Genomic DNA, 25,478 nt, shown 5'->3' on the forward strand with positions numbered 1-25,478 from the left:
AAAGCGCAGAATGGAAAAGGGTGGCGGCAACCAACCGAAAGCCCACCACCAACAACGGAGACGCACAAAGTTGGCCCTTGTGGCATAAAAGGGACTGCAAATGGAGAAACAGGTCGAAGGGATGCTTGAATCAACCGTTGGATCGGTTTCTCGCATGGATCTTAAGGAGGCAGTACACTCTGGCCGTTCGGCAAGAAAAAGGTGATATTCGGGATTTGTTTTTAAAAGGAACCTTTAAGTGCTTAACCATGGAATGTATATGCTTATTTTGCCAGTTTCCGGTTAGAAAAAACTATGTTTTAACCTATATGAGACTGCTTTTTCGACCGCTGCAACGGTGGGCATCGTAGAAGAAGGAAAAAGGAAACATTTTTCCCTCAATTTCTGATAAATTCCAATCATCGTACGTAGAATTTTTAGATGTTTGTTGCAACATGTAAACATTGTTATGTTTTGAAGGGTAAAAGGGGTTGTTGGTACTGTAGAATACATCAATTTTCCGGTGATCGCTGTTCCAACGATCAACCTGTTTTTAAGTAATGATGTCTGGCAACTTTGAAAGCAAAATTTTAAGGTGATTCGTTCTATTGGCTCATAGAAATTTTACTGTAAGTACAGCATACACTAACATAGAGATAAACAAGGATTTTTTAATCCAAAAATCATTTCTAAGGAATTTGCAGTGTGTGCTATCCCCCATTAATTTCTATCGGAAATGCTTAAACGCACGATAAAACCAAGAACTGACATGGTCACATGAGAAGAACTTAGTCTTACTAATTATGAATTATAATCGAATTAGAAGTAAGAGAAAAAATTATGTTCCAAGTAGTAACGAAATTATGCTGTCCATCAGGTTGTACTGATCCGTACCACCGTGTCCTAGTGGCACGCCAACAGAGACCCCAATCGAAAGAACTCGTCTGGGTCCGGTTACGGTTTGTGCAGACCGAAGGGTTGAAGAAGAACTGGAAGGAGATATTAAACTTGCATGCGTAGCAGCAGTACACACGAATGTGTGAGTGTTGCCTTGACTGGTCTTGACTACATGAAGCATAAGCTGTTTGGGGGAGGGGAGGGAGGACTATTGGCGTTTTATTTTTGTTTTGCACGCCGTTCGTCCGTGCCGTAACGTACTTCACGTCATCCGTTACGATGCGTTACACGGTGTGGAATTTATCACGTTTTTGACGTGTGAAGTTTTGTTTTGCACTGTAGAATGGCCGTATAATGGCTAATGCAATGTACATTTGGAGTATTGTTGATAAGCGATCACCTAGGGGTGACCGTCGTTATTTTCGGACGACGCCTTCCGAGGATTACCTTTCCGCTTGGCTAGATGAAAGACGTCTTTGCACACACACACACACGCACGCACTGGTCCGGGTACACCTGTTTTGCAACGTAACACCCAAAACACACCACCATGCTGCCGTCGAAGCAGCACCGACATCAAAGGGCAGAACGATTTGATGTTTCCATCGAGCCCACAAACACAACTTCTGCTCACGAAAGGATCTCGACCGCTAGCTGCAATGAAGCGCAAAGGAAATTTGTTTATTGCGGTCGTTGCTACGCGCCACCGAGTTGAATGAGGGGGAGTCGGAAAGAAAATAAAATACCAACTGCACGCTATCGCCGTGAACCATTTCGCCACCGAGTCCCACGGTCATACCAAAGGGCTGTCGATCAAGTGAACGGAAAACAACAACATGCCACTCCACAAGACGCACTCTGTTGCTGTGGGGAGAGGGGGAGGGGGGGGGGGGGTCTTTTTTGATTCGGTGTATGTCTGCTAATCAAACCCTCCGGATCGATTGGCGGTTAGAAAATTCAAAACATCCGGATCGAAATCGTAGCACTGGCGACCGCTTTCCCAGCTGCTTCTTTATGCCGATGCCACGGGTTACGGTTTTTGGAGCGCGGTTCGCTTTCACCATGGTGACGAAAATCAACAGCAGATCCGGTGGAAGGCCGACAGCACCATTGCCATTAGCATTAATCAGCGTACCATCGGCAAGTTTCGATGTCACCGTGTGGAGCGGACGCAGCGCAACCGGGCCCGGCACAAACCTTACAAAATGAAGGCGTAAAACATGTGGCGAACAGAGAAACCCTAGAGGAAACAGAAACCTGCAATCAACGGCAAGAAAACAGAAAACTTTCTTCTGCCGCTGGTAAGAAATCTTAATGCATTAACATATTCGAACGATTACAGACGATGACAAATTGGTAGAGTTATGTATGTACGATGTTGTGGGAATTCTACACATAAAATTATATTACAAAACACTTCGCAGGCTCCAACTTCCGCAATGAGTCGTAATTGTGAAGCACCGGGAAGAACAAGGGCAAGGGATGCGATAGCACCAGTCAGACCAGTGTATTTACACCATAAATGCCACACCATAAACAGTATATACTGTCCATTTATTCACTTCCAATAGTATGATTCAACTTTCGCTCAATTCACTACTTTCGGAATAGAGTCAATCCAACATAAATTTACAAGGGTATTTAACAACTCGTTCGAACACTTCGTCTTTGACGGGCATCATTAAGGGAACGACTACGTTTTCTTCGGTAGAGTATCGGTCAAATATAATTTTTTAACTTTCGTCCTGTTAAGTCGATCAACGGCGGATTTGAATTTTAAATAAGTAAAGTCAAGTCTCGCTGACCTGTAAGCTGAAGGGACCGCTAGCCATTTATGTATGGCAAAAGGCTTCAGCCATACTCTGTAAACGTAGCCATCACTAAACCTAAGGTAGCCGTAATAGGGAGCCATTGGTGTACTAACATCCTGTGCAGCTTAGAGAATGCCATATTGGGGAGACTTTGCAGTTCTTAGAGACTTTAAATGTATTGAAAATTAACTTGCGACTAGACTAGACTGAGACTTGAACTGGAGAGACTTGCTATCTTTGAGAGATACTACCTTGGGGAGACTTGATTGTATTATTGAATATTACTCTTCTCAATGTCTGCCCGCTGCTAGAAGCGTAAGACTTCGCAACATTGAAACTACTTCTCCTAACTTCTAGTAGATAGTGAAAATTTGATCGTCAGTCGCCGACAGAGTATCCCTTTTTCTTTCGACCCAGCTGTTGAATGTTTTAATTGTAAACGTTTATTTATGACTTGACCTTTATTTACAGGAGAGGTTTTTAATAGCTTTTAGTTATGGGATAAAGGCGGATTGTTCCTCACATTCCTGAACATGCAATGAATCTTCTCAGGCTGTGTTCTGGTCCAATTCTTTCCTTCTTTATGTTTGATACCGTATCGTGTGCGTGGATTTCGTCAACGAATGTAATATTGTCTACTACTGTAAGACGTTTTTATCATTTCACAAAAGCTTTCTTAATTGATTTCCAAATGAATTCCAGTGCTATGTTAATCGATATTTATTAAAAAAAAGATCAATGTTCAAAAGGTCATGAACTCCAAAGTAGTAATAATGGTAACTCTAACGTCCTGTAAACAATGTTATCACCTAGCTAAGCATTTTGCACTAATAAAAAGGGTTTCAATCAGCAAAGTCAATCGAAGAATTTAAGTTTCGCTCGCTTATTTCAGCTTAAATTTGGCGTTGGTTCTCGAAGAGATTCTTTTGACAGGTCTCCTCAAGGAAGAATCATTCAAATAATGATTAGAAAGTAACCAAATGCTGCCTACTGGAGTTGAATATGAGACAAATACATGCAATAGAAATACATTTTTTCAATATGTCTGCTAAGAATTATACTTGCTGGACGCCCTACGCTGTCGCTATGTCATCAGTAATGTTTTCAACAAAGTGGAATTTATCAAGTTTTAATGTTTTGTTGTCCAATAAAAAAAAACCCCCGGAGCGCTTGTAGACCCCGCGTATCCCTTAGAGAAGCATCAATGTAACTCACGTTGTAAAAAAGCTGCACCATTAATGAAGCAATTATGTTACTTAATCCATGAACGTATAATTCAATTACAACGCTGCAGACATTCAAAAGGAACAGGATGAAAAGAAACACATTCAAACACCCATTGACTACAAATCCTTTTTCCGCTCATCGCGCAATTCACCGGGCATGCAATCTATCTCATTGGATTAGTCACGGGAGGACAATAATCCGTCTATTAACGGCCTTGTTTCAATGATGCGTCACCTCCATTTCCCCTCATTCCGCACACCTCCCATTGCCCTTGGAAGGGTGGTGGTGGGGGGGAGGGGGGGATTTTTAAAAGTTGAATCATAACATTTTACGCACCCTTCAATCAGGCTGGCTGCTCAGTCCGGGTGCGGGCGCAGTAAGTAAAACATAAGTCCATTAGTGTCACCCGTGCGGGCCTGCCCAAAATTCTGGTCACGTTTGCACCTTCGTGCCACCTTTCTTTTCTGCGTTGTGTGATGGTGCCTTTGACTCCTTGTGAGTGAGTGTTTTGTTTTGTTTCACTGTTGAAAGACGAATTGGGTTGGTTTGAAAAAAAAAACATTGTTTCGAGGCACATTCCTAACTCTGGCCACTCGCACCGTTTCGGGTGTGGTCTCAAGTCTCAGCATATCGAGTCACCCACCTCAGGGGACTCATTTTCCTTTAATGTCCGTGGCGGCGGTAAGCTTACGAATTTCGTTTTATAAATGGCCACTCTAGCCGCTGGAAGGTATGGTCACATACTTAAGTACCCAAACCTTTTCGTTGCACGAGCAGCTTCGGATCGAGGCCAGCCAGCGACCAACGCGACCAGTTTATGTCCCGCGGGAAATAACTTAAATGTTACCGAACCTCCAAACCTGACCGGGACGCAACTGTGCTCCCCGTAGCGGTCGGTATGGAAGCACGCGCGCCTGTGTTTGTGCGATGTGGAGAGTTATGCTGCTTCAACACACGCCACGTGCGGGCACTTTTCATCGGCCCAACCAAATGTACCCAACGGCAACGGTAGGTTTGTCGGAGCATGGTCGACACAATCGGGGCATTCGCTTCCTGCATGGCTCGATTCGGTGCAACATGACGCCATTGCCCGGTTGTGCTAACGTGTTAATGTTGTTTGGTGACTTGCTTCCAAAAGGATATAGTTTTTGGTCCCTGGTTCACTTTCTACGGCTTCATGCCATCAACTGAATTACCCTGTGGGCGGTAGTTTGCCAGATTGTTAGCATAGTTGTTAGAAGGCTTTCAGTGGTCAAATTTGTTCCCGGCTAAGTGCGTTCAATGGAAAGGGGAAGGTTCAACGGCACTCAGAAATGTATCGGAATGGATTGAGTTTGAAAAGAACTGTGTTTACTCGCTTGAATTGAAGTCAAAATAGTAAATACTATTCTACTTAAACAACTTCAATAACTATTCAGCTATAACTACTTAAATAACTATTCAGAATTAAATCACAGACTGGGTTTTCCTACCCTATCACTTCCAACATAAAGCCAACCTTTAAACTTACCACCCACAAAGCTGCTTTGCAGGTGATTCATTCCATGTCCTATGTGGTTTTTGCCATTTTGCCGGAACATGGCTAGGCCCGAGGTACAAAACATAAATTTGCACTCATCAGTGCTAGATTCTGCTTTGTTCAGTGTATGGAAAAACCACTGACCGTGACCGGAATGAATGAAAATTAAAAAGGCACACAAAATGAAAATGAATGACAAGAGTGTTCCAGAAAAAAAAAACACACACACACACACACAAACCAAGTATATTGCATGCGAATATGTACAACAACACGAAAGCAGCTTTGAACGGCATCGAAAGCGATCGATCCGTACGAAACTATGCTCTGTGACCTTGTCCTTGGAAGGTATCTAATATTTGTGTCTGCCGTGTTGAAACCTGGACGCCTAAAGGCAGGTGCCTCCAGTTCACTTTTCGTTTGTGGACAGTTATGATGGCGATTGCGAGTGCCGTGTCCCCATGCAATCGGTTATGATACGTCCCCGCCCCGGAACGAAGAATTCGTAAAGAAGGTCGAACTCATTTTATGACCGCACTTCGCTGCCGACAGAAGGGAAAAACAAACAAAAACAAAACAAAAAACTGTTTCGCTCGCAGCCGGTGTATTTGATGGAAATAATAGATTATTGGTCGGGCAGTGGATGGGCATAGATTGACAGGACACGATTGAATGTCCGGTCCGGGCGCCCAACGCTGGGATGAATATTAATTTCCCATACATCATCATAGCTGCAGGCAAACTTTTTCATCTATCGAGCCGGGAAGCTTCGGAGTACTTCAATGTGCGCTTCTCGTTGCAGCAGTGGAGCATTATTTGCTTCGTATAAACCGCAGTAAGTTTCTATTTTTATTCGACAGTGCATACCGATGGTGTTCCATTTTGTTCTTTATGTGGAATTTTCCGTATGTGGAATTTATGTCTACGAATTGTAAAACTTTTGCATCTTTGCTTTTGGTACACATCGATGTAACGCTAATATATCTAAGCTTTTTCTTCATTTGCGCATTTTCCCACTACATCTGAACAGTGCTACAATATTTACTTCTCATTGCCTCCCACTTGGATCGCCACGTTCAGCAACAGTATTGGCGAGGGAAAAATGGATTGATTTAAAACATGCCGCCTTTTTTATCGGCGTCCTGGGTGATTTTTCTCTCACTTTCGTTCATTTCGTATTTTTTTTCCGCGCCATCTTCCGTTTCGTGCACCGTGCGGAAACTTTGGACGCGATATTTTATGCGTCACTGGGTGCTACGGTGGAAAAAGAGGGAGACGCGCTGTAAAGAAAAGGGGCAAAATGGATGGTGTCGGTGAGATGCGTCTTCCGTTTGATTATGGTTTATGCTCGAAGCAAGCCGCTCAGTAGCAGTGTGAGAAGTGGTATCGAAGACATTCGCTTCCGGAAGACGACGGGATACGGCGAGAGACAGCAAAAAAATTGCGCGTAACCCAAGTTCAGTGATTGATTCGGTGAGACGATGGTGTAAGTGATACGGGAAGGCGTTATCTTCCCGTCGGCCATAAGCCAACCGTACCGGCGAACAGAGTATGGGAGGGTGTACGATCGACAGAGACGAGCGAAAATAACTGTCACCCAAAGATGGATGGATTTCGCTTCCGATTCCGCGTGGTGGGTTTGCTGCTTCCTGCAAGCCTGCTAGACGGACCAGCAACCATTTGATGTTGGCATCGGTTGTGCAGTGTTGTGACGTTGTGCTGAAACATTGACGATGGATATTTTAATGATACAGTCAGCTATGATGGGACAGAAACGTTGATATTGATACACTGCAACCCGGACCTAATCGATCAATTAATGTTGTCATTCGATGTGTCCTAATGGGTTTAGTATTTCAATTAATTATTGTGCCCCGGAGTGTCTCGTTATAGAATTTTAGTCCGGTCGCGGGAGTTAATTATGAAGAGTGACTGAATCTTACACCGATGATAAGATTAGTTGATAATTATCCAATTTTTGGTGACGAGGAATCTTTGATAGTAGAAAAAACCTAATTTGATGAGAACATTATAAAACAATAAAGATAACATTCGAATAATGGCAATACAAACAGTCGAATGGTACAATTAAGCAAAACTAAGGAAAAGGCTTATTAAAAAAAATATTTCAAAGGAACTGGTGACTGGAGTAACTGGGCACCATAAAAAAATGTTAATTTTTTGCTTAAAAATATCTTAGTTACACTTCGTTGAGGACTCTACCTGGAGCGTATGAAACATTCAGTGACATACGAAATTGTCATATTAAAGTTGAACATCAAATATACATTTTTCAACACTACACCAATTGCTGTCATCATATTTTTTCAATTTATTCTATTTTTCAATTAATTAAAAAAAAACGTTTGCAATTCTACATAGAATGTATTGGAATTCAAATTTGTTATAGTGTAAGGGCAAAAATCGGGCAAGTTTATCCCATAAGCTAGAAAGCTTTAGTTTTCAACCCCTATCTGTCAAATAATGACATGAAGAATGACATAAGGTATCATTTTTGGGGAACTAAAATTTGAGAAAAAAATCGATTAAAGTTTAGAAAATGAACTTTAATTCTATAACCATTGGAAACAATACATAAATATGGTTATTAAAATAATATTTTTTTTATGTTCAATAGAAATGTTTTTTACATTTTAAGCACACGGAAACAATTTCCTACCCTGGTTCAGACCGGCCAGCAAAACGGTTTGTTTTGCCATTTGTTCAGCAGCTGACCGAAGCATTCATTAAGAAAACAATCTAATCCTTTTTTCTTGGGCTTATCTTGGCTTACCATTTGAATTAGGAGCTGTGCGCGGTTAAGTCTGGAAACGTCAAAACGCATACATAAAAACTGGCTTAGAGTATGATTCAGGCCAATACCGTTTTAGTTCGAGCTTCTTTCTTTATAAAACCTCTAAACATCACTTTTTTATCAGGCCGCAAAGGTGTACTAACACCATTAAAAATATAAAACCTTTGCTATTTGTCAACAAAAACAGTTAGACTTAATAACTTTAGTCATCCGTCGACGGTAGAGCACAACAAACTGTAAACGACGATCGATTATCAGGGAGGTAATTAAGTAAAATATTCCAAAAACAGCGCACAATCCTACCCATATAATCAGTTGCCTAAATTATCCGACTTAATTAAATGCCATTTTAGACGGAAGCTTAATTTTATTCATTCCACGAAAAAAAAGCTCACGGCTCACAAAATAATCAATTTCATTGGACTTTTTTTTAACGGTTTTCCTCCACCGATGGCCTTATCCCTGCCGCTCGGTCACGTTCGGGATCGTCTTTGCAGTTTAATGAATTGTTTGACGACAAAAAAAAAACACGAGAAAGTATCTTCTAATGCCCACAAACGCCTTTGCCAAACTTCACGCACAAGCTGACGCAGCCCGATGAAAAGTTTGGTTAGTCCTGTTTCTTCCGCGCACAAACTGTCACTCAAATGTAAATCGCGCGTGCCTTTTTCCGCAAGGCGTTGGCTCATGGGAGAAACGGAACGGTTTCTGGTCATCTTACCCGTCGTTCATCATTGTGCTTTCGGGTGTAGGGTTGGTGGGGTGAAGTTAGCTGTGGCAAAAAAACAGCAACAACAGCGTGCCTCCGGGTTTACGACAACTTTTGTCCTTTCTTACCGAAACCAATAAAACAAATCCGATTAGCAATTTAGTGTATAATTGGGACGAGCCTTATTGAAGTGTCGTGGGCTCGCACATAATCTGTTGTTGTTTTGTTTTCGGCACTGTATGTAAAGCTCCACAAAAGAGGCGTTATTGTGTAGGAGTAGGAAAAGTGTAGAAGATGGTGTAATTGTGTGATAAAGTTGAAAAAAGGAAGATGTACCAGTTGGAGCCAGTTGGAGTTTTCTGCTTACGTTGCTATTGGTATGCCCAGAAGTTGTGTCGTCTAATTGGAGCACAGCTGATCCATCATCAGGCTCGACCATGTCCCGAGGCTCGTTCCCAATGTTTGGCGCGCTATGCTTGGTGTTTATTTTTATGCTTTGATCCACGCTCCAGTCTACCCACAGGCGGTACAGTTTGATGGTTTAACGCTTTACCGCGACCGGCAGTTGACTTTCGCTCTGAAGTCTGAACCAGTGAACAACTCTTTCGTCCGAATACCGTAGCACTTTCCTTCACCCTTCGGACTTTAAAGCGCGGGAGAAATTTACAATTCTGCACGCGGTGGGCGAAATGCCTTTTTCGACCTTCAGACTGTACCGCAAAGACGGATGACAAATAGAGACCGGTCACGTGCTTGCGAGTTTGGTCGCAAAGTTTCACGACGTTCAGACGGAGACGCAGGCGTTCGCTCCGATGCTCGGTTGCTTATGTGGGGAGTGTGGGAGCAAGCCTATTTGTCACCGAATTTGTTTCCCATCGTGGTAAACGCTTTTCCCAGCGGCAGATATTTTACGCCCGATTGGGCTTTATGCTTGCTCAAGTAGACTGATCGGTTTAGTTACTCTTTTTTGCTTCGTTGGAAACGAAAGGACCGGCCGCCATCCCCCGCAGTGGGCAAATATTTGTATAAATCGTCGCACTCGCACTAATAGAGTGGTAATGAATATTAAAGAGATACTTAAAAACCGAAGGCACGGCGTGGAGACCGCCATCTCGCCCGTTCGGCGTATATTTTACCGCGCAAATCGAATCCATTATCCTTCTGTTTTCTACCAGCACGTGTGGGTAAGTGTGCGTTCGTGACCTCATAGAGTGTCATTTTAGTTTCTCTTTAAGCGGGTAGGATTGTTTCGCATTTTGTTCTCCGTCCGTGTGTCCGGAGTGGAAAAGGCTTACGGCTTCGATCGATGGGAAACACAGGAAACGAACAATTTCTACCGTCAACAAATGCTCAACAGGAGCGGTTTTCTCTGGCCAAACTTCGTCCACTAATCAGAGTTGGTGCAAGCAAACACCGATGGAGTAAATCACGAAAAAGGAAAGGATTCTACTGCGGGAGGATAAATCAATTCCACCAGCGGTCCTGCCGGAAAGGTAAACAGGTTACCCGATGGATCGAGCGAGTAAAAATGAACGCCACGTTCAGCCTATACGATCCATGTGCCCGAGAATCTGTTTTGCGGTATTTCCCTTGTCCACTGGCCAAAAACTGGCAAGTAGCAACATTTTTTTCCAAACCGTATCAGGAAGTTCCGGAAGTACGGTAGGTCTTCCTAAATAAAAACGAAACGAAAGTCCCCTAACCCGTTCACGTCCGTATCTGATTTTCTCGCAATAAACATCCACCCGGAAGTTTGCTCCCAATTGTCACTGGCGTTTGTTTGCCGTTTCCGCTGCGCAACACACACAACAACGAAGTCACCCCTTAACGGCAGTCAATTGCCGTTCGCATCAAAGCCACGGATGAAATTCGAACGGGAGCTCAATATTCACTCGAGCCGAAGCCTTGATATCGATCGACTGGTGTGACATTATTCGCACATTTTCTTTGCCTTGGGGTGTGCGCTATCAGTTGCACGGTTAGCTCGGTGGAGTGGGTGTGTTTTTTATGCTTTATTTAGTCGAAAGAGGATAAAAAAAAAACATCACATCCTTACCGGTCCTTGTTTTGTGTGGCCGGAATTCTTGGGAACGTGTTGCTGCTGGTGCGAAAAATATTGACAAACCAATGCGGGGAACTTCAATGACGGATACTTGCCGTGAAGGGTGGAAAAGTTGGGGAAGGAAAAGTTATTGAACGAAAAATAGAATCAGTACATCAGCTCAATGATTTTAGGGTGGAGTGGGCTGAAAATGCGATCCTTTAACGTCCTTTCAGTACAGGCGCGAACGGTGCGAATGGGAAAAGTCATGAAAAACACCCATCGCTTTGAGGTGGCATGTGAGCCTTTTCCCTTACTGAATCTATTCAAGAATATGCATATTTTAAAAAGGGTGGCATGTTCTGAACGGCTCTGAAATGTGAATGTGACTGAAGCATTCTTAGCTTACCTACTGCTCACACTGCTTCCGTGGGTGACTGTCTATCGCACAGTGAAACACGAGTGGCGCGATTTGGCATTCTAATAGAATATTTATTCGCCCCGCTCGTGACATTGTTTCGCACACTGTGCAAATGGTACTTTACTGGTCTCGCGTGTGACGTTTTCCACCGGCAGGCAGAGGAAGGAATCGTTTTCCACTTTGGTGTATCATTTTCACAATCGAGAGCAGGGTGCAATCAAGTGCGCTGATGTGTTCGTGTTACATTGATTTTACACAACCCGTACGAGGACGCAACATATGTCGGGACGATGGTTCGTTGATGTTCGCTAACGGTGGGTGGATTGTGCTCATCTTATGCTGTTTTCTTTATTTGACAGCTCAAGATGAAATGTGGCGATGTGTGCGATTAAGCGATTAAAGCTAGCGATACTACACTCGAGTGGAGGGTCACCATGTGCCGGTGTTTGCATTGTTTTGGGTGTTGTGTGCAGGGTGTTAGGAAAAAAAAGGTTAATTAAGATTGTCTGATGTTTGCTCCACCTCTGTAGTGTCTCTTGAGATGAGGAGGCATTCAACCATCGAATGATGGTGGAGTTTCCTCTGTAAAGTGGTATTGTAAAGCTTAATGCAGGCACGCCTACCGCCTATAGGGAACTTCATTGCAGTCAAACGGGATATCGCTGATGGTGTATGAAAAAGCTTCATTCACACTGAATTCCCTTCGCTGTCAAAAGAAACCCCCATTGCCATCGATTACCCCAGCACCATTCCCGGGTGACATTGCTCGAAGGAAAAGTGCGCAAATATCAATTGATTGCTGCCATTCTTCGGTTCGATCGACATCGATTCGTGTAACACCTGCGACCTGAGAAACGACTGCACAATTCTACGATTGAAGCAAAAGAGCTCAATGCTTCCGTACGACCTCGGCGACGGCAACGACTTCAGCGCCATATGCTATGCAAAGCCGTGCAACTACGAAACTCTTTCGTGGGGCAAAGAATACGAGAAACGGGTGTGTAAGTAGGGCTTAAAAGGATGGGAAGTTAAGGTAAATCCTTTTACCAAATCACTCACTCACCCCGTTCACGCCGCACGTTTCCATGTGCGAATGCTCGGGGCACTTGTGTTTCGCCTCCCGTTTCCCATTATGTTGATTTCATTTCGTCCGGATTGGCTTTCTGGTGTTGGCAGCGCAGGGAAGGCGCTGCGAACAACGTTCCGTGGATAAAGTCCTGAGGAAAACAACAGCTTTTACACCATTGTTTTAGCATTTAGTACCCACACACCGGTATGGGACCGGTTTCTGGCAGGACCGGACCCGTACGGTGAGATTGCGAGAGGAAAATTGTAATTGCAAATCAACTCTAATGCCATTCAGACGTCCTTACGCTTCGTTCGCTTCCATTGGCGATGATGCAGCTGCTGTTTTTAGGTGACGAGACAAATAGAGCGCTGGTCGGCTCAACGCAATCTGCGATTCGGACCTTATGGTCTAACGGTTTAGAGGTCATTTTGGGGCTAGGATGAATTTCCGGAAGATATCGTTTATGGTGAACGATTGATGATGATGCTGTTGGGATGATGAGAACAGAGATGTAGCGTACCAAACGCTGCCCCATGACGTCCAGTCCACCGGAACGAACATGGTGACGAAAATCCTTTTGATGTCCGGGTGATGTCCACTTGATCAAAGGGCAAGTGGTCTTTTAGACGATTGGACATCTTATCCGGCAGTTGTGTGCAGTTTCCGCAATGGCAATCGTAACAAATTAGTTGCATCCATTCGGGAGTGCATGTAAGATGAATTAGGAAATTGGATTCTGTTCGTAACCGTCTGTATCTTTACTAAGAACAGTGTGTTCAACTTTCTCTTGAATCCAAATAAAACAATTTAATTAATGTGCTAGGCATGGATATCCTTCATGTTTTAAGTACCACAACCGTTTAGTGGTCTTTGTCTATCGTAGGAGATCTTTAACTGCTGTTAACTAGGACCGTCTATTATCAACAAGCGTTTTGTGCTTTTCTGTGGGACGCATCCAACAGATCATTCCACCTGAATTGGTGCCAATATGAGCTGAGTTGTCGGGTGTCATTTATGTAACATGATCAGCATCCAGAAGCCAAACGAATCAAATTCGTTGCACATTAGGGAGTTCATCCTACAATTCGTAATGCCCACAATGTAGATATTCCAATGTCCTTATACACATATGAGTGCGGATATCCTTCTGAGGATCATCACTAGCCTTTAAAAAATGGTCTCCGCCTGACTTTCTTCCTATCTGTCAATGCCGGTCAATCTGTCAATTTATTTGATGATACTGACTCCGGTAGTAATTTTAATAAATTATTTATTTAACGATAGTTGCGTTAAAATTATTCATTTAGTAGAATATATCAAATAATTAAAATTAAAAAAAAAAAACAATTTAACCCGAAACAATATGGCAAAATAGCTACACCTTTAATTGAACAATGAATCATATTATTGTGTTGTATAAATTATGATCCCCAACAATACTCAACAACGTTTGCCGCCGGTTGGGAGGTTTAATAGCGAAATGCTTTATTTTTTTCTTTTATTGCTTCGAGCACTGACCGTTTGTCGCAGTTCCGTGACGCCGGCAATTTTCCACACCGCAATGCAGTTTTACCGTTGAGTCGTTCACTGACATGACTACATTCTTCTACCGCAGCTATCTTTCACGCTTAACCACAGGGCCCCTGCATGACGGACCGCCCTAAGCAGTTCGCGGTCAGCACTCTTTACGGTTCATTGCGTGCCAGTAGTAGAGACACAGTGGTGACTATCCAATTCAATTTCACCCATCGTCTCGGTTTCCCGGCTCGCATTCGGTTCGTTCGTTCGAGTGGATGATTTTCGTACTATTCATTCCTATTTCTTTCCCATTCGGGTATGCCCCACCATTTGGCGGTTTTATTTCTGCCAACGCTCCCCCGGTGCGACAAGCGCGCGTGAAATGTTACATGGGGAATGCTTCGATTATGAACAATTTGGCGAGAGAATTCATTTAATGAAATGTAGCATTTGGAGTTAATCGTCTAATCGAGTGAAGGCTGCGTTGCTCTAATGGTTTGAGAGAAAGTGAATAGTTTTTGAAAATGCGGTTGATAAACTCGTCTAAACGTCATTTCGCTATTAAGGTGCGTAAATCGCCATGCTATACAATTATGAGCTATTGTAAGTTAAAATTAAAAACAAAATAATCATGGTAAATCCACTATTTTAATGTAATTTCCGAAATCTATTCGCAAATCTATTATTCAATTCATTTAAATGGTACATATAAGAGTTTCACTGTATTTCATACTCAATATAAAACGTATTGTTTTAATGCAACTTTTCTATGCAGTTAAAATAACGTCCACAATTTCCAAACTGAACAATCCTCTTATGTGGAAATCGCCACTGTACCGATGAGATATACTCTCCCACGTTTAATAGTATTGTTAGAAATGGAATGATGTTTTGTTGTATGCAAAATAAGCTCACTATAGAAACTAAAAGCAACACAAGCCACACTGCCGGCATCAAACTAGGTCAATGCCAGACCCAAATATTATTGTGCACCGTTCCATTTGAGTGATTATTTAAGTCTACACCACTGCTCGATCTCACATTGCCGGTGGAGAAAGAAAAGGCTTGAGGAAGCGAAGTACTGCATTTGCTGTCTCGTTCTGCAACTACATAACCAAATCCAGCAGTTATGTACGTAAGCAGCCAAACATAGCGCGGGGTAGCATGACGGTGACGAAGTCACAATCAATGGTTCATTCGGATGGTCATTAAAGCACAATAATTGAATTTATGTTGATTCGAACGGCATAAAGCAGTGTCGAAAGGTAAATTGTGTTGAATAACTATAACGATTTATTTGTGTTGACATTTACCACGTCGAAGCAGTATGCGTTAGTAGTTTCATATGGGCAGTATTAGATACATATTTTATGTGAATTAATGAAAAACAAATTTTCTTTACCTCACGTTGCGTCGTTCTTCTCTGTTACGCAACGATAATGTATTATGAAACGTATTTCCATATTTCGATTTTACTTGCATTGCCCCATCGGAGTAAAACGTCTTACGAAGCACAAATTGCTTTCGTTGCGCCCAGAGTGAGAAATCTCGTTCCGACACCGGACAGTGCTGCCAAAGCCAAGCGCCGCAGTTGCCGAGCAAAAGGTTCATGCAAATTTTCGATAATGTAAGTCCAACACTTTCACACCGACGGCATTGTCAGGGCTGATCGATAGGAAAGGATCGATTGTTCGGCTATAATTAAAATGAGACTCCGTCCATGGTTCGTCCTGGATGAGGATAGCAGTTTTGCGATGAATAATGTAATGCCGCTGCTATCGCCAAGTTGTGCACAATGGAAGGGTTTTCCGAAAACTTTCCTTTGATTGGTCTAAGAATGCATAACCATGTGCGTGTGGTATGTGGAAGGTTCTAGACAAAAGCGATGTTTGTGTTTCATTTTGTTAGTAGCCGAAATGAAATTGGTGTTTCAGGCATGTTTAAACATTAGTGAATATTTTATCGTTATTTTTAGTCTCATTCGTATTCTTTACTTAATGTTTTTAAATATTGTCTATTGTACCAGTAAGTTTGAAACGTTTTTTTTATCCTTTATTTAACTAAAATAAATATAAATAGTTAATATCTTTTATGGAAAAACTTGAAACAAATTTACATTTTTTTCCGACTTCAATTATGCTTTGAATAAGTAGGGTTAAGTTTTTTAATAAGTTTTTCGTGACTAAATACGTTTGGTCTTGGCCTTTTTTATGGGTTACCTTAATATGTGCCATATAAATTGCTTGGAACAGTCGTCAATTTTGGACGGGGGATTTTTTTTTATCCGCAAATAAAGCTTTTTTGGCTGAAAATTTTCTTTAAATTCGATAAATAATTCAATTCGATATAAAGTAACACCAATCAGAATGGTGGATTACTTTTAACGTATCAACAGATACATCATGTTAAAAGATAAACAGACGAGATCTGATCTTTCTCTCGGTAATGTCCCGGAAGCGTCATCTGTCGTAAAACGCTGAAAAATTGTAGACTCAATATTCCAAAAATTTGTTTTTTATCACTAGTTAAATGGGAATTCCAAGTCTCTGATGGGAAAAACGAAAATACTCTGATGTTCAATGTACCAAAACCAAAAAAAAAATAAACTGAAACTTCGAAACGATCGATACACAGCGATACATGCTAGGTGAATGGAACAGAAACAAACTCTTAAAGTGAGCTGAAGTTGAGTCTTTACTGGAGGAATATTTTCATTCCAATTAGTGAAATTTGTGACAGAAATCTGTCATCTTGGCCCTTCGTAATACGTGGTACCCAATGTCCCTATATAGATAAATTTCTTCCATCATTTTGCGGTCAATTTTATGCGTGGATGTTTCTGGTACGTTACAAAAAGCAATGATAAAAATAACATCGTCTTCATTGTCATTGTTTTAGTAACTTTGAAACCCTTCAGTGTTTCATTCATTCGGAGTTTTTTTTCCTATATTTAGTCCATTAGATTATTAATAAAATGTGCTGCTTTCTCCACACCCCAATTATACACACATCACGCGGCATAATTGGACCAAATTTAATATCCCTTGCCGAGGAAAAGTTTTGCAAAAAACTGGTGCGCCCTTTCTAGTTCGATGTAGCACATCAGCACCGTGTTCATGTGTGGCGTGACGATGGCATTAGCACATGCTCATTGCGGTAAGGAATCCTTTCGCCGATAAAACCGCTAACTAGCCAAAAACCAAAACGGCTTTATCCTCCGGAACCATTTGCCCCGAGAACCTGTGGGAGATGGGAATGAAAATGGGCCGACAATCTCCATGTTGGTGCGGGATTTTCTCCACACGGCAAGGTTAGAGCAGCAACCGCACCTTCCAGCTGCGGTGTTTGTGTGCGTGTTTCTTAATGTGGCCGACGTTTCAAGCGACTTCTTATGCAGAGAATTTGCGTATGAGAAAAAGGAAAAGCAAACACTATGAGGAGCGCTTAGTAGGGCACCTTTAGACCAGGGATGAATGTAAGCAAGAAGCGGACCAAAACTAACTGCCAACAAAGCCAATCCGTCCACGCTCGGTTGTACTGTGTGCGTAATACGCTACGAGCACATCATTCTCACGAAAGAATTTACGCTGTGTCAGCACCATCAGTCGCACCGTTTTCTTGCCGGTCTTTACGATACAGGTGAGCTTCTTCACCGGCTTGTGGGCGATTTAATCTTCGTGGAAGGATTGAATTGTGGATTTACATCATCACAATCAACCCCATGCGGTGGGAGAAAATTGAATCCCTTTTCTTATTGCGTACATTGATCAACGAGCATATTCATCCTGTCGTAATGCTTACGCGCCAGCAAGTCAACATCCAACTCCATTTTCTTCGTAAACTTTCCACACGACGTTAGACGTCATACCGAAACATCGATTAGCATCGTTACTAGATGCGCACGGTTACATTCTTCTGCAGTCTAGAACATTTCGCTTCATTTGTCGTATCGGTTTGGGGTGGGGGTTGAAAAAAGTAGCAACAAGAAAAAAAAAACGTTATCGAAATGCGATCTTTTGATATTCAACTTGCAAATATATGTTCCACTTCATTTCAGCCGGGCGAGGAAAACTCCTCATGCTTCTTGCGAACAAACACACACCGCTAGGATGCTTCGCATTCGCAAGTGGATAACAGGACCGCTGTTCATTTTCCTTTTACCAGCAGCGAAATTAACCGGCTTGCGAAACGCCTTGGGGATGGATTTATTTCCATTCGAATTAAGATTATGTTTTTAGCTGCAGACGACGCTTTTGCGATTGCGAATGGTGGCAGCATCACAATACGGCGTACGGTTGATGAATTCACATAGCATAAATGAATATTCAATTGCTCGAGAAATGAAGCAAACGAAAATCGGCCACAATTGGAAAGAAATGTGCGTGGTTGTATTGGTTTTGCCGGGTTTTGAATATGCTTATGATATCTGTAAGCCTAGCTGGATGCCAATATTGTATTCATTTTACTGTTTTACTGGTAGATTTGTGGAAGAATTTTTGCTAAACATTTTTCATTAATTCGTATGTTTTGTACGCTTCGTTCTGCCATCAGCGAACTTTACTGACGTTTCATGGGTCTTGTCCCAATCTACCGAATTGTGATGATTTTTTTAAACAGCTACAAAGTATATAAATTTATGGAAACGATTTCTGATAGTGGATGTCACACTGATAGTTAATCAATGATGGATAATTTTTTTTACCCATAATGAATGAAGAATTCGTTGATCGAAACTGATGGAAAAGTCTGATTTTCTGCCGAATTAATTTCTTTATTTTTAAGGTCCATTTCACTGAAAAGCTGCTCAATGGAACATAATGAGACCAAAGGCCGTATTAACGACCCGCCAATCTCACCAAATATATTTTGATCTTTAATTATGATCCTTCTACCCTTTGTGCCGTTTCGAAATCAAAGGATCACCATAGTGTTCAGTAGCGTTCCACCAACAAAAAAAACTGAAACAAAGGTTTAACAGTGGTTCCACGGAATAAGAGACCGCTCGTTACTGTTTAATGCTTTTGTTTCATTTTAATCATGCAAAACAGTACCATTCCTTTTCGGTGAAACACGGATAGGTGCTGCAACGGTGGCTAAACCACAATAGTGTGTGCCTTAAGTAATTCATTCCGAAGAACCCCAGCGGAGGGGTTTTGCTTGCCCGAGCAACCTTTGCCCTAACGCTGCCAACAATTTGACCTTAATACAGAGCTTCTAAATTCCAATTGCGGTTCGCGGTCCATTTGGAGGGTGAGTGTTGTCCTTAGTACAGCTGAGCACGCTAAATTAGCATAAGCTTAGGAAAGTCATCAAAACATCAGAGCACGCTGCCTGTGAAACTCTCGCTTCCTCCCTATGCTTACCTGCGGCCGAATGCGACGTCGCACCCGGACGTCCTGTCGTGGCCAAACAAAAAAAAGAAAAGGATCCAATGATGAAACAACGCTTTGACCGGTCCATCCGTCGCATTCATGAAAAGCTGTCGCTTGCCTGCCAACGGCACATTTTGGCTGCTTTTTTGCTCCTGCTGCTTTTGAAGTTTTCCCACCGATAGTCGGTGTGTGCGATAGAGTGGTTTGTACGGTGGTAAGGTTTTTCGGTTAGTTATAAGCCAATCCGGTCAACCGCCCTGTTACCGTCAACCACTTCATCGGAACGGAGCGACGGAGCAGAGAAATTCGTTCGAATGTTCATGTTAACATGCTGTTACAAGTGAGTTATGTTTCTAATTCGACGAAACTGTGTTGTATAGTTCGCAGTTCATGCGTGTACGGAATGACGATGGGAGTGGCGAGCACTGTGAATATTGCACATTGATCGATAAGCGGATTAGTCACATTAAATGCATGTTTTGTGAGATTGTTCCAATCAATAGTGTTACATTTGAACTAACCACTGTTAGCCACTGTTTTCGGTAGTGAAATGAGCTTCAATTTTAGTATTGTTACTGGAAGCAGATGAATTTCAGCCTTTTACAACTAGTATTTATCTATCCTTTATCAAAACTTCCAAAAAGCACTAGACTTCACACACACCGCCCGACATAAGCGTACTACCTCCTATTACGTGCGGTCATTATATCCACTGTTTTCCACTTATCATGCCTTGCCAGAGCAACTCGAACGCGAACGCTCAAAGGCTCGAGTAAGATTTCACCATGCTTACCACTTTCCATCGCCATCGGTGCAAAGTTTTCCTTTTTGTCTCCCGCCAACAACAAAAGACATTAGCAATTGTCATGCCAACATCCAGCAGGTTGGATGGGTGGGTGTGTGTGTCCTGTGCAACCGGGTAAGCAATCACCGTTGTCGTTATCCTGCACGTTTGCTCGTTTTAATGACATCCAACCGGGTCGGCCATATGACAACGGCGGCGATGGACTGCACACGCGTAATGGCGGGAGCGTACTCGACAAGAGTTTCCCACCCAAGGGCACTGGCTTTTCCACGAGTTTAGTTTGCTGCCGGTTTAATTTGAGCTGCAGCCCAACGGCGTCCGCGTCGGAAGTACAGTACTGGAAATGAAAGTGGACCGACCGCAACCGACCCGGTGGAGCACCTGGTTGCAATGAACTGACTAGTTTCAGCAGCGCTGAAGATGATGACGATAATGATGACAGGTTGGCTGAAGTAATCGCCGCCCGCGTCACACGGTGGGGCCACCTGAGTGGATCGAACAAACGGTTTACCGCCAGGTTGGTGCGGTGCCGAGAAGATGGTGATAACCTCACGCTGGAAGTGAATAGTGAATCGTTCATTCTTGGGACGTTTCTCAACGCACGGATAGAACGCACAATTAGTGTCCCTTAGGTCTATCTAGACGTGCCATCAGAATACTTCAAGTTTCGCGTCATGAGCATGAACGGGATGAGAAACACATTCAAAGTTAAGCGCTACTACTTCTGACGGCTCAGATTTGAACATCCACCCGTCAATCCAGCATGGCCAGGAACCAAATCTCATTTAATTAGTTTCCTTGCATTGCCAAACGTATCTTAGATATTGCGACGCTACTGCCTCAGACAACGAATGCTAAAGAAGCGGATCGTTTGTTGCGGAGTTCCGCATAATGTGTGTGTGTGTGTGTGGGTTAGCAAATTTGCGCAGGACACAACACAACATCCTTCCCAACGTTGGTCAGCGGTAAGGCATCGCATTCAACAAACCCATTTATTTAAGCTTTCCCCAAATATGCTCTAGAAGTTACAGTTTTTCTACAGCTCTGTCCAGTATAATGAGGCATTGGTGGTGTTCTTTCGCTATGCGCGGCTATCTATTTCTATTCTGCCGACTTTAACACAAGCGTGGCTGCTTGTTTCCCTTGATTAGTGTGAGGGTGTATGTTACTTCCCTCGCAAAAGCACAATGAACCCAACAGCCACACACATCAGCCGCACAACTGGAAAGGTGATACCTAGCAACCTTTCGCCACGTGCGCCCTCCATCGCAGTCGGAGTGGTGTGGTTGGCGTTGGCCGCCTGCAGAAGTTTGTTCTACCGGAAGAAGAGCACTGAAATTGACTTCGTCTCGTTGAAAGACGGCACACGCATGCTGTCTCGTGTTGGTTGCCTGTAGCAAGGTCTGTAAGGTTGGTTCTCCGCAGCATCACCCAAAACGTTTGTTCCATGTGTTGCGCTTAAGCCGAAGTAACTTTTCGTCACTCGCGAAAGCTTTCCCCCACTTTCGGGTGTGAGTGTGTGTGTGTGCGGTGAGTTGTGGAACAATTTGTTTCGCCACCGGGAGAGCAATGGGTTTTTTGGGCAAAAGTTTTCCACCTGCTGCTATCCTGCAGTGGGAAGCAAAATGAATCTTTACGCTCAAAACATACAAATTGGAGGAAAGGAAGAATGGAAAGAGACAGTGAGATGGAGAGGGATAGTGAAACAAAAAGAGGCTGGCCCTTTAGGATGAAAATTTGGTACCGATGCTGAGAAACTGAAACCATTTCGTGAAAGTGTGGAAGACTGTTGTGCGTGGGTCTGACCCATTTCTGTATATTAACACCGGTTAGCAAACGCAGTAATAGCACTAGGAAGATAAAGATCCCCGGCTAGACGACCCTTTTACCCTTTCACCACACAATGTATGACTACCATATGCTGTTTTTTCTCTCCTTTCTTCAACCAACTCAGTCGCACACCGTGACTTTTCCCGAGCCTCACTGGCTCGTTGGTCACAGACGATAGAAACGTTGGTTTCGTTCTTTCTACGCCCAGCCCGTAACGAACGAACCCACCCTTTTTCTCCCCATACATATGCAAGCTTCACACCTTGGCAGTGGCACTGTTTCTTTTGCAAATTTCCCACCAGTTCGTTTCGGGTGCCTTCCACCCGCAGCATCAACAGTGTCAGTCGCAAATCCTCTTGTTATTGTCATCATTCTGTCGCTCCGTTTGAGATTTGAATCGTACAATGCGCTTCTCCGCACACGACACCACCATTATGGTGCTCGCAATTTATCAGCATAAAACCCATCGCGACGATGGTTGGGGGGAGGAGGGAGGGGGGTGGGTGAATTAGGTAGTGGGCACAGGAAGTGGCGCTCACATACACACAAACAGCGGATCGTGATCTCCGATCCTTGTGCATCCACGTGGAAAGCCGGTATGCGCACCGACGGTAGGAAGCGGTACTGTCTGTGTGGGTACCACATTGTTGCCATTAAACTGTACCGTACCGATGGCGGAACATACAACGTTCGCCGCCCCTTCTGCCGACTGCAAAAAGGTGCACGTTTGGCAGGGAAAATTGCGTTCGAGTATGGCGCTTGTTTTCTCTCGGTCGGTGGAGTTGTTTCATTATTTTTACCATCCATCACGACGGTACCCACTCGGCAGAAGCTTCTCATCGCTAGATTATCTACGAACCCGTAAAGGGTTGGGATAATGGTATTGGGGGAGAGGGTCGGGGGAGTACAGGGCAAAACTTTTCCGTCTGTCAACCGTCGGAAAACAGTGCCTTCCGGTGGTTGCAATTGCACCCAGCGAGGAATGTTTTGTGTGACAACTGCCGGCGTGTGTATGCTCTGCATGGAGATGATGATTATATCCGTCGTGCTTGCGTTACGGACTGGAGGAATCTGTGTTTCCAGGCGTGGTATCGCTCCAGGTTTGGGTATCACAAGTCAAATGGGGTCACAGCTAATACGGTGTGTAAAGTCGGTGGTTCCCGGTAGCTGCTGCAGTTGTTGCATGCGCATCAGTGACGTTTGGTGCGGTTCGGTTGAAGGTAGCTCGTTGGTAAATGTTTTCTGAAGCGTCTTAAACTTGAGTAACTTTCAGTTGCTCGGTGCACCCAAAGAAATGGCACTTGTGCATCTGTTGTCGTGCGAGTGGATATGTAACAACAGGACATATCAGCAGCAGTGAGCGATTTTTATTTTAGCAACCTAAACGTTTTTACGTATTACATCACAGGAATAATATAATAATAATAATAATAATAGAATAATGTAAAAAAAGGATTCAGGATGGGTCTGAGTCTGTTTAGTTTGGACATTTGGAGTCGTAAAGAGTATCAGCTACGAGCATAAACTACCTAAATTAAATAGTCACTGAAAGTTTACAATCATTACTGAAAATGAATCTTACACGAGTTTATGAAGATATCAGAACAAAAGATAAATGCAATTGTTTAACTAACTTTGCTCATGTTTCGTGTTTCCCTAAAAATGAGAACAAATGTTTAATTATACGAACATTGCAATTCACTAAGACGTGCTGCAAATTTTGATGACATAATGAGAATGTATTCATGAAATTGATAGGTTTGGTTATCGATACAAAGAATTCATTCAGGATTACGCATCCTGGTTTCAATGTATCTTTTGATATTTGCACAGTTGTTCCACGGATGTCGTCTTAAACTTTCTTAATTTCTTATTTCTTACTAAACCAATATCCCATACGAGTCTTATGCCAGATGATGGCAATCAATAAGAGTCGTTTACTAATAAGCGTTCAAAAGTCCATTACTTTAAACAGTACAATTACGACACCTATATCATACAGTTCCATACAAAGTTTCAATTCGATTGGTAATATGTCAAGATCCACGTAGGCCATAGCGCTTACTTTCTATACAATCTCCATGAGATAGTATTAAAAAGGGTCATCGAAGAATCACTCACAAAAACAGGAACACAATATACTGCAAATAGTCCAGAAGAGTGGATCAAAATATAAATAATGTAACCATATACCACCCTCATATCGGTAAGCACTTTTATCGCATACCAACGAATTTCCCGATGCCATTATTTGTCCTCCGCAAGCAGCGCTTCGTATAAATGTTAAGGCATCGTCGTTAAACTCTGCGCCATAATGATAACGCACCGAGATAAGCAGCTGCCATCGACGAAAAAAGTCGCAAAGTGAATTAGCACAGCATCAGCAGGCCCGGGCGCAATTTCAAGCAGGCGTCAATATTCAATCAACTTTCATCAAACAGCAACATGGTCGTTGCAGGGGCAGTTATAGGGGGATAAGGCATGATGTCACCGACCATATGATGATAAGCACACACACACACACGCGCGGTTTGGCTTTGGTTCCGAAATGATACGGTGTGTTTAGCCATCACTTTCTAGGGCTGACGAAAGGAATGAATATTGGTTGTGCGATGTTACTATCTTTTTTTTCCCCGCCGGTAAGCTTCGACAAATCTCAAACCCTAGTAGATTTGTGGTAGTGGGTAGTCTAGCCTGAACAAAGTCGATAAAAGTAACTATGCAGCAAGAGTGTTGATGTTGATTCATAGGAGCCAAAACCATCCTTCGCAGTTGATCTCTTGCCAGACCAGGCGGGAGAAGTGATGGAGCCAGCCTGCGTAGTCGTGGCACGGATGGATGAATGGATAGATAAAACACATGTCTCCTTTTTCATCCGTTCGGCCGTGCGTCCGCTACTACCTTTTGGAGCTTTGCGAATACTTCCTTGGCGTGGGTCAAATTTCATCACGGGTGTCAACGTTGGGTTGGCCCTCCGTACGATGATATAAGCATTTTAACCCAAGCAGCATGATTTAGAGCAGTGAAAGAAATGCTTTTACCTCCCTAGTAACGGTTCCAAAGCAGACCGTGTAAAGTGGTTGTGCTATGATGCCAGCCAATTTATGAAGTCCACTGTGTTCCAGCATCAGCAACAGGGGACTACGATGTGGTCAGCTTTCTCTGGTTTGGTTTCCCACTATCATTCCGTATGCCCTTTTGGACCGTGATGGCAAAAGTTTTTCGTCCCACCCGGTTTTTTTTACGCCCCATCCAAAGTGATCCTCTGTGTGTTCGAATGCACGCGTATGCAAACCCAGAGGCCCAGAGAGAGAGAGAGAGGGAAACGTACGTGCTTTTGTGTGCAGAATCAATTATCACTCGTCGTTGATACCGGACGACCCTGGCAAAAGTATGTACCATATTAATTTCAAGCCGGGTTTCTCCATTTTCGTACTATGTTTGGGTGTGTCCGTGCATTGGCCA

Source organism: Anopheles marshallii, chromosome 2 (genome assembly GCF_943734725.1).
Source record: "Anopheles marshallii chromosome 2, idAnoMarsDA_429_01, whole genome shotgun sequence".
NCBI classification, from domain to species: Eukaryota; Metazoa; Arthropoda; class Insecta; order Diptera; family Culicidae; genus Anopheles; species Anopheles marshallii.